This window comes from Acipenser ruthenus, chromosome 5, assembly GCF_902713425.1.
Source record: "Acipenser ruthenus chromosome 5, fAciRut3.2 maternal haplotype, whole genome shotgun sequence".
NCBI lineage: Eukaryota > Metazoa > Chordata > Actinopteri > Acipenseriformes > Acipenseridae > Acipenser > Acipenser ruthenus.
In genome coordinates this window covers 40,469,701-40,483,279 of record NC_081193.1, presented here as the reverse complement: position 1 = coordinate 40,483,279, position 13,579 = coordinate 40,469,701, and the positions used below count along the sequence as shown (strand labels likewise).

The window sequence follows — 13,579 nt, the reverse complement described above, 5'->3', positions numbered from 1 at the left end:
CTTCCCTTGTGGTACAATTGGTAACAGGAAGTGCTAATACACTGCTGCTATGGATTCTGACCCTTTCAGGAGAAATGAGACTGAAAACTGTATACTTTCTTGTGCAAACAAGTTGGGTATTTGTATAGTGGTTAAAACCCTTGCTTGGGGCCTGCATAGTTGCTGGCTTACGCCCCGCCTCTGCCCTATTATACCACAAAACTATTGCATTGGCAATGAAGATAATTTTGTAAGGGGACAGTGAGTCAATACTGGCACACCCAAATGAGAAAACAAAGCTGTAACAGCAGTTAGAAACTAGAATCTCTTAGTTTTCATATGGCTAGTTTCATATTTAATGTTCAGCAGCAAGACACTTTGGGGGCCAATTATTTGATTTTAATGTTGACTGGTTTTAGATTCCCCACTGAATAAATAGGGCATTTAAGAGGAAGAACATTCTGCAATCCGTGGCACCTGAAAATAGTCAGCTGAAGATAAAGTGATAAGTGTGAAATAGAGGCTGGTGTGTTGCAGAAATGGGAATAAAAACAGCAGAAGATCAAAGAAAGTACAGATCAAATCTGTTAGGTTGGCTTTGATGTCAGTATAGATAAATGCATCAGTGTCGAGTGTAAAATGTATCGCTTTGAAAATCTGCTGTTTTTTAATGAGTAGAGCTACAAAAGGGTACAATGGATCATTATGAGTTATCATCTCCAGGCCAGCAAAGTGTTTCTGTTCAGTGATGTGGGAGTGTGCGTATATGGGTTTGTGGGGGGATTAGTGACGTCTCTTCTGAGACCACCTCCAGATCTCCTGTGGCACAGGTTCAGATGAGGTGTCATCTGCAACAGGTACACAACATTCAACTCAAACTGTACATCATGTAAAGCATAGAGTATAGTTCCTGTAGAAGCACTGCAATTGAAACATGAAAACTAGCTTTAGACTTTATAATCATTGCTTATTTTACTTTACACTTTATCTGCGTTGATATTTGAGACTTAGAGACTGATATACAGATACAGGCATGGCTTTATCATGATATCTCAGAAAAGAAAACACCCCAGAATAGAATCTGGTCCAATGCATTTTGCAGATAACGCTTACTATAGTATTTCTGTTTTAAAGAATCTTAAAGAAATAAATGCATTTGTATAGCAACTGAAGTGATATTTATTGACTCAGAAAAAAAAATATGCAAAAGAATATGCTGAAAGTAGGTCAGAATGGATGGAGGTAAAGTGTGTAGTCAAATGATGACGTAAGCTCCAGTGAGAACAACTGATTTATATTAATATATAGTACTTTAAATCCACAAATTGGCTAATATTTATTTTGTACCTTTTCAATCTTCTGCTACCTACTGAGTGTTTTCTAGTTATGAATGAACTACCAGCTGTACAGAACTGTACATCACCGCAATGGGGCCTTTTTATTGTCCACTACAGATAACATGATGATGATGATGGTGAGAGTGATGATAGCAGGAATAACCCATGCACTGGAAACAATGTCACATTTTTTAATCTGTCAGTTTTTTGTTAAGTATAAGGAAAACTACAAAGCGGTATGTAATTCAGTATGTTGACGAACATTATTCGGCAGGTTTCATTCGACTTTATGAAGCAATAATAAAGAGTTACTAAACATAAAACATGATTGTTAATATGTCAGTTAATACACAAAATGGCCTCTTAACATAAAGTGTTGCACACATTGTAATAATGACTGTGTAGATTACTCTCATTTGGAAGGGATGCCACCACCATTTATGTTGCTCCCAATGTATGTAATTATGTAATACATATCATCATGATCCTATGTGCTTTAATTCAAGTTGTTAGGAATACATTTAGAATGTATTATGAAGTTTCTATGGAAAATGAATATCCAAAATAACTATTTTACTGAGATAGCTATTAAAGAAGCTGCTATATAAAACCACTGAAAGACAAGAATTATCTTAGTTCCCTCTATGTCTAAAAGGGAGTACACTTTGGGAAGCTCCCTCCCAATTATTCTGAGTTAGTTTGAATTGATATATGGAATCGAACAAGGTACTCAATAATTGCTGCTGAATAGGGTAGCATAGAGATTTAAGAAATCACATTTAAAATTGTACTATTCACAGATTTTGCTTTCACTCAGAAAGGTACCATGGCACAATGTATAATATTTCTATTTTAATTAACATGCGCTATACATTAAAGTGGTCAGTAAAAACCCCCACTTTGGTTTTGATTTGCGTCCACTTCTTATGATCACAGAGTGGGAGGGGTGGCATAGACTGAAATGTCAGACTTTAGTATTAGCCCCCTGGGTGATTCCGTCCTGTAAAAAAAAATGTTTTGATAAAAAACATTGATATTTAAATTTTAAACCACAAAATGTTTTTAACATCAAGGATTACTGTAAATCTTACGTTTACCCACGCCGACTGTACAACTTTTCATTACCTTAGTTATCTTGTTTTTGATTGTTTATTTGTTTAGTTAATCAATAGTTAGTGGATGATGGTTGTAGCTCACATTATTGAGAAATTAAATTAGTGTGAGAAATACAAATTCAAAAGTACCAGTGCTGCAAAGATTTGGTTCACTTGTATTAGTCATGTCCTGTTCAACAGACCTATATTTATTTAAAAGACAGATATTAATAGTTTTGTTGCATAATTTAATTGATGATTTCTCTCTAATATATCCTTGTGCAACTCAGTGTGCTATTATCTTGTCTATGATGTTCAATAAGGTTGCCAATGGAAACTTTAATAGCTTCTATTCTAGGCAAAATGCATTCATAGTTCAAAAAACAGCACCTCATCCCTAAGCTAAAAATTTGGACTTTTTCACCTGTAAGTAGAAATTTAAACTTCTAAAACAATCCAAACACAAACAAATGAACTGGTTTGATCAACCAGTAAACCACAGAGGTATTTTACTGCACTGGGGGCTTTTTCAGTTGTAATTCCAGGATAACCACAGATAGATGGTCGATATAATCTAGAGAGTTTCCCTTGCTGCAAAATGCTTTAAAAAATGAATATGTGAGAAATGTACCAAAAATATCAGTAAAATATAAACAGTACATATTTATAGTAATTTATACAAAACTATATATATGCACTAGTCAGGATATATTTATATTATATATAGTCTGTAGCAATATGTAATTTATATAGTCTACATATTTCTACAGAATGGCCCACAGTCATCCATTTTAAGATCATTCCAACATTAGTAATTTGTGTGCAGTCTTGGAGATGGAAGCACCTGTAAATCAGCCGCTTACTATCGGCCTTATATTGAAAACTGTCAGCTTCCAAATGTGATCAGACTCACAACAGGGAGAAGCAGCTTTTGAATATTTCAGAATACATCAATAAGTATATTCAGTAATATGGTGCCCCCACACTTTGTTTTACCATTTCTTTCACTCTTTTATATATTGCCAGGCAGTGTGGGGGAAGAAAATGGCCTGTACAACTCAGCCATACCCAATTCAGTCTAATCCACTCTATTTTGTTTGAGAATCACAATGTTGCTGGCTTATTCAAGTTCAGTAGGATAGCTTTTTCAGGTTTTACAACAAAATTGATGTACAGTACGCTTCAATGAACCCAGATTTTCTTTACAACATTGTTTTGCAGGCAGCATTGTGGTGTTTATTTGGCAGAATAATGGAATAGCAAACATACCTGGCTGTGGTCCATGGCTTGCCGAGTGCTTTACCGAAGACCAGGGAAGGGGCAGAGCGGCGACGCTGTGCCAGACTCCTGAGCTGCTGGAGAAGAGAAACAGAAAAAAGATGGATAGTTCAGCAAGTTCTGTTTCTGTCTACCGAATACTACAAATATGAATCAAACAAGTCATGTGTTATTCCCAATTTAGATAAAAATGAACGGGAAATAGTGTACATGGTTTTGCCATCTGGTGTGATTTTTAATAGGATAAACATGTGCTGTTCATATTTGAAAAACTGTTTAATTAATCTGAATATCTCCAAAACACTTTTAAAGATACATGAACATATTAGAATTAGAATCTGTATTGATTAATCACAGTCTATTAATGTATATATTACCGTACTGAACCAGTGAAGAGATCTGGCTTTACAGACAGTACTGTATGCCTATTAATGTGGGTGCTTTTGCATTTGATCAAAGTCCAGGAGTGGAGTTCAGAAGGAAAATTAACTGTACAGATTCCAGCTGCAACTTGTGTAATTTGATTTGATATTGGTTCTACTTTCAAGTAATGATAATAAAGCACAACAAAGCCTTAATCCACACATCACAGCTCTTCCTATTTCACCATAAAAGGAAAAACCATTGAATTGGAGATGATCTGTTTCTCAACCTCTGGCCTTAGAAAACTTGGGGGGAGTTACCTCAACCAAGACACACAATCTATTTACAAAGAAAAGCAATTGCTTCCTCACAATTACATCTCCTTATATATGAACCCAAAGAACAAGTAACACACAGTGCATCCCCACCATAACTATATTATGCGTATTTGTGCACTACAGCCTGTTTGTTATGTCCCACTGTGGCCTTGTGCCCCATGTAAAGCCAGCGGCTTGAGTTGCTACTTCCCAGGGATCAAGCAACATAAGTCGGCTGACTTTGTGCTCTCCCCCCAGGCTGCAATAGCTTAGGTTAAAATTACGAGACGGTTTGTGTATTTTAGAAGCACTGTGCAGAACCAAGATACTTGCTTTCATTGTAGTTGCTTGCAGTCTCTCCCATAGTATCTTGATGCCATTTTTTATTCCCTTTCTGACAGTCACACAACAGCCCTCACCACAACAGTTGGAGGACCCTGGTTAATAAGAATCTGCTCCGTGTGTCGAAACTCAAAGACCAGCACAGCCGGCTGTGCCTGCTGCCAGAGGTGGTGTTCAGCACTGGCTTTTATAGGTTTTGCCACCAGCACAGAGACAGAAGCCTCAGGCTAAGCCACAAGCTGTGCAGCAGGCCTAGGGGTTTGCTGCCACAAGCCCAGGCCCCCTTTTCAGGGAGCCATCTTGAGTATTGGTGTCAGTGCACCACGGACATCTGGGTGCTTACTACCATTCAGATACCATTCTGCTGCAAAAGTGGGCTACTCACATGATAGACCCCCTCCAGTTGGAGGAAAGGTTCTACTCCAGGTACTTCCTAGTGCCTAAGCAGTATGGTGGTTGAAGACCAATCCTCGACCTCAGGAGGCTCAAAATGTTGACGATTCAACAGCTGTTGCAGTCAATCGGGCCAGGCGACTGGTTCACCATGGTAATTCTTTTGAGTATGTTACAATGTTTCATTCTGCACACTACTCTTTAAAGATTGTTACAGTTTATCAACCTCCTAAACAAAATCTTGACCTCCTAAATGAGTTTTCTGCTTTACTTTCTTTTTTATGTCTCGCAACTGAACGTGTACTCATTATGGGTGATTTTAATTTACCTTCCTGACCAACGTCTTCCATGGTGGCTGAATTTAACTCTTTATTATCATCTTTTGATTTTACACAGTTTGTTTTTGTACCCACTCATACAAAGGGAAATGTTTTAGTTTTTTGCCCACAGTCTGACTATTTCTGATTTTTCTGTCTCTGATCTGGGTCTTTCTCATCATTTTTTGTTACTTTTTAAGATTTCAGTTTCTACTGTTGAGTCAGCTGCCCGACCTATCTCCTACCACTCTTGGAGGTGATTGGATCTGGCAGTTGTTTCAACAGCTTTTCAAAATGTAATGCTGTCTCAAAACTTGGTGTGTAAGTGCTTATATCACTCTCTTTCTGAAATAATTGATGACCTGGCTCCGATTAAGTCCTGTAAAGCAGTAGTTCCAAAAAAATATCTTTGGTTCACAGATGAGTTAGGGCTATGAAATCTGTTATGCTTGCCAATGTGTTTGCGTCTGTGAAGGCTACCACATGTCTTCTGGACCCTTTTCCCTCTGCTCTTTTGAAGATTCAAGTTGACAAAATTGCTTTTATTTTATTACATATTATTAATGTATCCTTATCTTCTGGAAAAGTCCCCGAATTTTTTTAATTAGCTATTATTAAGCCACTTCTTAAAAAACCTCATTTTGATAGTAATGTTTTTTCAAATTTCCACCTGTGGCAATGTGCCCTGCCCTTGTGTGCGTTTCTGTGTTGTATGTTGCGTGTTGTGTGTTAATGTTGGTGTATAGGCATTGGTACACGGGATATAAACGGGTCTGTGTTTCACGAGTATTTAAATTATATTAAAGTGTATTTGTATTTATGCACGAGGATGGCACATCACATCACGTGCATTTAAAGTATTAGTATGTGAACACGGGAAAGTGCACTTTAATTAATTCACGTGCAGTTGTACCGAGATTCCAATTGAATGATTGACTAGCAATCGAGTCTCGGTACAACTGCATAAAAGCAGCATGTTTTCACTCACTCGGGGTTGTGTGTTCGGTGAGTGGAGAATGGGTGTGGAGAGGAGAAAGGAAAAGAAACCAAGATAGTAATAATAATAAGAAGTATTATTTCACTCACTGTGTTTGTTTGTCTGTTCGTTTACTGCTTTATCGTTTTGTTTGTCTGTTTATTTTGGCTCAAGTGCCGTGTCCTGTTTTGTGTTCAAACCTTTTATTTTCTGTTCTGTTTAATTATTAAATGCTGAGCGAGATCACGCGCTCAGCTTCATCAAAACCCCAAGTCTCTGTGTGTTACTTCCTGTTTCTGGTCTGACGTCACCCACTGCAGCCATCTTTGTGACAGTTCTATACTGCTTCTATTGGATTTGTCCGCAGCATTTGATACTGTAGATCACCATATCTAGTTACAACGATTGGAATACGAATCAGATCTGAATCAGATCACCGCGTAGTCTACTTTGTTCAAGACTGATGGCATACAACATGCCTTTTAAACCCGGGATAATTCTGGTCGCTCTTCTTTGCAGACTTTCTAGAGCAGCAATATCCTTTTTGTAACGAGGCGACCAGAACTGAACACAATATTCTAAATGAGGTCTTACTAATGCATTGTAAAGTTTTAATATTACTTCCCTTGATTTAACCCTTTACGGTCCTATATCGGACCAGGTCTGACATTACAATTTTCCTTGTCCAACATCATTAAAAAGACGTAAAACTCAGGTCTCTAGTCATTTTTTCTCCGGAAAAAGCCGAGAAAACCATTCAATGGCTGAGTGAGACCGATAGGAGCGGAGAGAAGTCTGCCCAGTTCTGAATGCTGTCAACAGTGTTTGCCACTCCTTATGGCATTCTGACCCATTGAGCCTGCAGCTCTGGGTCTGGCCCCTAACCGGCTGCATTTGAGCAGTCTGGGGCTTTTTAATAGGGTCACTGACACCCTGCAGAATGCCAGAGCACAGTCCACATCTTCCTAGTACGAGTACAAGTGGGGTATTTTTCAGATGTGGTGTCTGCCTCGTGGGTTCGACCCTACGACCTATCCCATGGCAGTTATACTGCAATTTTTGCAGTACATTTTTGACAAGGGGAAATCCCCCTTCACATTAAAGGTCTATCTGGAATCCATTTTGGCTTGCCATGTCAAAATTGACTCAGTCTCCCCTCACTTCCTTGATCTTTGCAAGGGGTTCGGCCTATGAAGGACATTGTTCCTCTCTGGAGGTTAAATGTGGTGCTTAATGCACTTATGAAGCCTCCATTTGAGCCCATGCATTCAGATGAGCTGAAATATTTATCGCTCAAAGTGACTTTCTTGCTTGCTATCACCTCCGCAAAGCGGGTGAGTGAGATGCAGGCATTCTTCATTTCAAAAGCCTGCTTAATTTTTACAGAGGCCAGGACAAAGGTTATGCTCCATACCAAACCTGCCTTTTTGCTGAAGACGATCTCGGCATTCCATGTCAACCAGTCTATGGAACTGGAGGCTTTCCATCTGCCTCCTTTCCAGTCTGACAGAGAGTGACAGCTGCATACGTTCGGGCCCTGGAGTACTATTTTGACAGGATGAAAAGTTGGAGGCAGTCCAAATAATTTTTTGTCTGCTATGGGGCGAAGTCCCATGGTCAAGCCCTGTCTAAGCAGAGGCTGTCCAAATGGACTGCCTATGAGCTGGCCAACTTGCCCCCTCCATATAGGGGCATGGCAACTTCAAACAGGGGCTTGGCAACTTCGTGGCCTTTATTCCAGGGTGCATCTGTCAAGGATATTTGCAATACAACGGTGTCGGCTACTTCCCATACCTTTACTAGGTTCTACAGACTTAATGCGTGGATCCTCAAAACCCTGGTTTTGGAACTAGAGTGTTAAGGGTGGCTTCTCTGTAGACCCTTACAACACAGACATAGAGGTGAATTTCTCCCTAAATGCTTTAGACCTAGCTACTTGTTACTGGGGTTCCGTATGGTAATGCACAAGGCAGCCTCTTGGCTTAACCTTGTAGCATTCCAGTCGTTCTGCAATATTGCCCTTGCGACGGCTTTGGTACACTAACCCATACAGTAATGGTTACATTTCATACTTGAAAGGGAACATTAGGTTATTATCATAACCCTGGTTCCCTGAAATAGAAAGGTCACTGCGTCCATGATTGCAGCAGGCTTGAAGGAAAAATGACGTTGAAGTCTGTGACTTTTATGTCCTCGTGGTCAGGCCATGACTACGTCACAGGCTCGTCGAGCAGCTTTGATATGTTATTCAGGTTTCGGGTCTTTAGGAGGTAAATACACATATGGTAATGGTTACATTTCTATTTCAGGGAACCAGGGTTATGATAATAACCTAATGTTTTCTAACTTATATGAGGAAAATAAACACAGTATTTTCTTCCTTTGATTATCTTGGATAGATTGCTTCCAGTTACTATTGATGCATTCTGTGCAAATTACCAAGGAGGATTAAGGGCAGCCTTTGTATCATATTGGGGTTTCTTAGGCCATCATAACAAAGTATTTTATTTTAATATCAGAGAAATAGCTCTCATAGGAAAGAATTTAATTACATCAGGCCAGATACCAGCAACAACACAATGAAAACAAATAGATGCTGCCAATGAAAATCTTGTTTTTTTTCCATTCACTTTCTTCTCCTTTGTTGGTAATACGATGTTATAATTACCTCCTTTTGATTTCACTACTTGTTCTCCACATGGTTTCAGCACTCCATGAGTTTTGTTTTGACGAGGAAACATGTGATGCGTGTGTTGGAATTTCAGCAAACATCAGGGAATTCTTTCACTTTAGGAACTCGTTTTGGATCTCTGGATTCTTCCCCTAATTGTTTTAATATGTCTTGAGATTATTATTTTAGTATAAACTGGTTACAGACAGCTTTTTGTCCTACCAAGGGTCCTATCTACCGCTGATAATCCTGTTATATATGTCAGACTCAATCAGGCTTTCTTTTTTAAAAGCGAGTTCTTCAATCAAACGGCAGACAATTACTGAAAAGCCATCAATGCAGCTGGCAGTGCATCCTCATCGTACTGGTCCATCATGTAAAACCACTTAGATTTGAAGCAACAAGACAACAAGACCATTCATGCACTCATTCACTAGTCAAAAACAATGAAGACATTGGCATTCTTAATATAACTGTTGCCACTTTTTAGTTGGTGTCATCACCCTTAAGAGTTCTGTTGTTTCTCATAATTAGATATACAGTAGTTCTGTCGGTCATTATTAATACCATAAAGAAACTTTTCTAAACTTTACATTTTGATGACATGGATCACTCATTTAAGTTTCTCATCAGATAGCACTGCTTGTAAGATGAGGAAATGTCTCATCAGATGGGTAGGTGAGAAAGAAGTCATCTCAAAACAAAACTGACATGTATTTGCTTTATCAGAGAATTTGGGACATTGCCAGGGGTTAGGGAAAGAAATGTAAACCTGAACTACTTACTCAAGACATCAGTTTCGACAGTAAAGTGACTAATGAATTCGCACCCTTGAACTGGGAATTCATAGAGCATTATGTTTGTAAATACAATACGCTACTGTGCATTCAATGCCAACCAAAAGCTTTCTTAATTACGGCATATTTCAAAATCATATTGGCCACTAGCATTGTATTCACTATAACCAGTGGCTCACCTAAACACATTTTCATGAATCCAGTACTCAAGTACTTAATCCTTTTATCAAATTATGGCAGCACAGCGCTGTGTCTCTCTTGTCATTAATTGTGTTTCCGTTCAGAGAAACCAATTGGTAATTCGGAGCATGATGCACTGTCCCTGCTTAGAAAATTACTAAAAGTTGCTGTTAAACAAAGGACACATAATGTCATGATTAAGCATTGCTTTCAACTAGTTAAGTTCAAAAGCATAATTATTTAAATCAATTTGACCTATCCATACAGACATTGTACTCCATACAAAACAATATATTTCTTTCTGTTTTCAGGTTAAACTCCGCTTTGGTTAATATGGTTAATTTATTTTCCATCTGCATTTTTACTTTCCTTTTTTCCAATCAAGTTCTCCTCCAGTATGTCCGGATTTTTACCAGTGGCCTTTTTTTCTCCAGTCTCAATGCTATTTTCTGAATACAATTTCTCTTATATTTATTTATTTTTTCCCAGAGAACATTCCAGTTCCCTAAATCTCTGTGACATTTGCTTAGCACAACATCTATTTCCCTTCTCATTTTGTCCCCTGAAGGTTCTACAAATTAAGTCACCCTTTCTTTTGTTACGCACCTCTGTTCTTCTGAGACTGTTCCTAAACCCCTTTCCATTCAGACTGTTTATTCCACCACTCAAGCCTATGCATTCCATCCTAATTTCCAATACTTCTGCATGCAGTTCATCATTTGGTAACCCGTGCAGTATCAATCCTATGGTTATACTATGAACTATTCAGAAATCAAGAGATTTGGGGATCTAGTCCTTTTAACAGCTGTAGAGCTAAATACCAGAACAAGTTATGAAAATCAAACTTCCAACAATACATGTTAGTCTGTTTTTTTCTGTTGATAAAACATCTGAAGAAACTTGTGATGGTTAATATTTTAACGATTTAAGTGACAACAGTATTTAGTTCTGCCACTATTAAGATCAATTGAATAAACCCCTTTATCCTCTATCTTAGGCCTAATGTGTATTGCTTCCTGGTATACACAAATCCAACCCCATTCAGGGTTCATTATTTTCATTACAAAAAAAAAAAAACATTCTTCACTGTATTTGACCTTTTCCTGCCCCCCTTACTCCCATGCAAAGCTATTAAGCTAGAATTTTTGTTTGTCTTTACCAACACAGGTAGTTCTGATACTCTGACCAATCTATAATCCAGCGCTTAATTCTGTCACTATATTCTAAAGGACGGGTGAGTTGCATGTCATTAATATCTGTTACACATATTACTCAACACAAAAAGAGGAGCAAATGCACACTCTGGTTTAACTAGGTTCTAAAACCAGTTAGAAATACATTATAATTTCTAAAATGGCACAGGGTTGACAAGTTGGCTAAAGAATCACAGACATTCAAGTTTGCCTTTTGGTATACTGATATCAGAATTCCCCATGACAGATTTTTATTAATTTTACTTTGCCACTGTATGAAGCTTTCTGACAAATTTGTGACACAAGCAGTAGAACTGGTGATTGCTGGCATTATGACGATACTGTCTCTGTTGCCAATTGTCTTGTAAAGTAGCTTGTCTCCCTAAAAACATACCACTGAAAAATGTGTCTAAACCACATTAAAATACACCATACTGGATTTAAGAAAAATCTTTAAAACGTTATACAATCTGGCAACCCTGTTGTTAACACGAAACAAGTATTATACTTTTTTATTATCAGGATATTATTCATTTTTTTATAATGAACCTATTAAAGTGCAAACATGATATGAAGCTGATGTCATCACCTACAATACATATTACAATAGAAACAAACATAATACGTTCCCTAAATATCAGTGACATTTGCTAGACCCACCAATTAAAAGTAAAATGAACACAGTAAATAAATAAATAGCCTTTTCAATTATAAATGATTATACAAATTGCACACTGGGTTTTGATAGTTACGGACACATGTTTCCATGTTAAGATGTAAAACATACAGAGTTTAAATGGGCCTTATACACTTAAACGAAAGACTTAACTTAAATATTTAGAAGTAAAATTCAGAGCAGTGAAAAAAAAACACATATTTTGTGAGGAGGGATAGAATTTCAAGCAACATGCCTCTAAAAGCTATTCAGAAAAAATAATAACTAAACTTCAATATTTTTTTCCTCCTGGGTGAAGTACATACAGTAAGTGTCAGAAACATACATTGACGTAAACACTAACTGATTATCATCAGCTGTGACTAATAATATAATAATATTTTTTCTTTGTGTGAAAAAAAGGCTACTTGCAGACAGGAACTGTGAAAATGAAACATTACCTATGAAAATACATATTCAAGTAAAACCTGTTATCTTTGGCATGCTATTAAATGTATAGCCCTATTGGACACAAGACAATTGTATTGCATGCTATATTGTGTTATATTATTGCTACAGGTATTTTGTTACTGTACTTGTTGACTGATTTACACTAAATGTATTCATACTGTCAGTTTATATTCTGTAACTGTCAAAACATTTAAGATCAGCTAGAGAAGACATAAAACAAAAGATAAAGCCTCATACCTTTTTGTTTTCAAACGGTTTGTTATCTGTAAATAATGACTGTTTTCTCTCTGTGTTTCTTTAGAGACATGCATTTGTATGTACTTTATAACATATTTTCATGGCAACATGCACAATTTCTTCAAGTACTTACAGGGCTTATTGAAGCAGCAATATCATCATAGCTTCCCCTCCTCATGGCTGTCTCTGTTCAGGAGACTAGGAGATGCTCCAGTGTCAGTGCATGATAAAGCATTGACTGAATAATCAGGACTCCTGACTGATCACTTCAGCTAGTGCTAATGAGCAGATACCAGTCAAAACACAAAGGAGAGGGGAGGTCCTACTAGACAAGTGCTCAAGCATTGTAATAAAGTTTTACCCAGATTCTTACTGATAAAATATGAGCACTACCTTCATATATGAGTCATTTGGGGAATTTTCTTTTTTTTTTTTTAACTCTACATGGCTCGCAGAGCAGAAGAAATGATCATTGGTTTATGTTTTTGTTAGTCAGGCTGACATGGTGATGGTAGTTGGGTGAAAAGGTAATGTATGCACCATATGCTCTAAATACGGTATTAAATAATAATATTGCACAATTGAGGACTTTTTTTTTTTTTTTTTTTTTTTACCATATTAGTCACTTTACATGGTTGAGGCTAAGCAGAGACTTGCTTTCCTTGGTATATTGCGGAGGAACAGATGGGACCTATAAACTTGTAGAGGTTGAAGCCAAGATGTGTAACTAGAATTAAAAAGCATACAGGTTTTTGGATATGAACATAACTGATCTCAAAACATGTTTTCAGATCTCTAGGTATGTCAGTATATGATATATATCTTAATCTGTCTCTCAATTGTTCTGCCAACCTGTGTTTGGCCATCTGCATTCGGAGTAATGGAAACTTTATTTTCTATTCCAAAAGTTTAAAATCTTTACAGATACTTTTCTTGGATAGTAACAGATTGGATGGGGAATGTGGCAAGATCAGGTTCA

The 13,579-nt window shown here is 37.4% G+C and overlaps 1 long non-coding RNA gene across 1 annotated transcript; it reads right to left on the bottom strand.

The window, feature by feature from the left end:
- Positions 1-982: 982 nt before the first annotated feature.
- Positions 983-12,930, bottom strand: LOC117402597 (uncharacterized). The gene is made up of 3 exons (XR_004544470.3): positions 12,734-12,930; positions 3,680-3,765; positions 983-2,316 (listed from the first exon to the last, which is right to left on the bottom strand). It is a non-coding gene; the product is annotated as an uncharacterized LOC117402597 (long non-coding RNA).
- Positions 12,931-13,579: the final 649 nt, after the last annotated feature.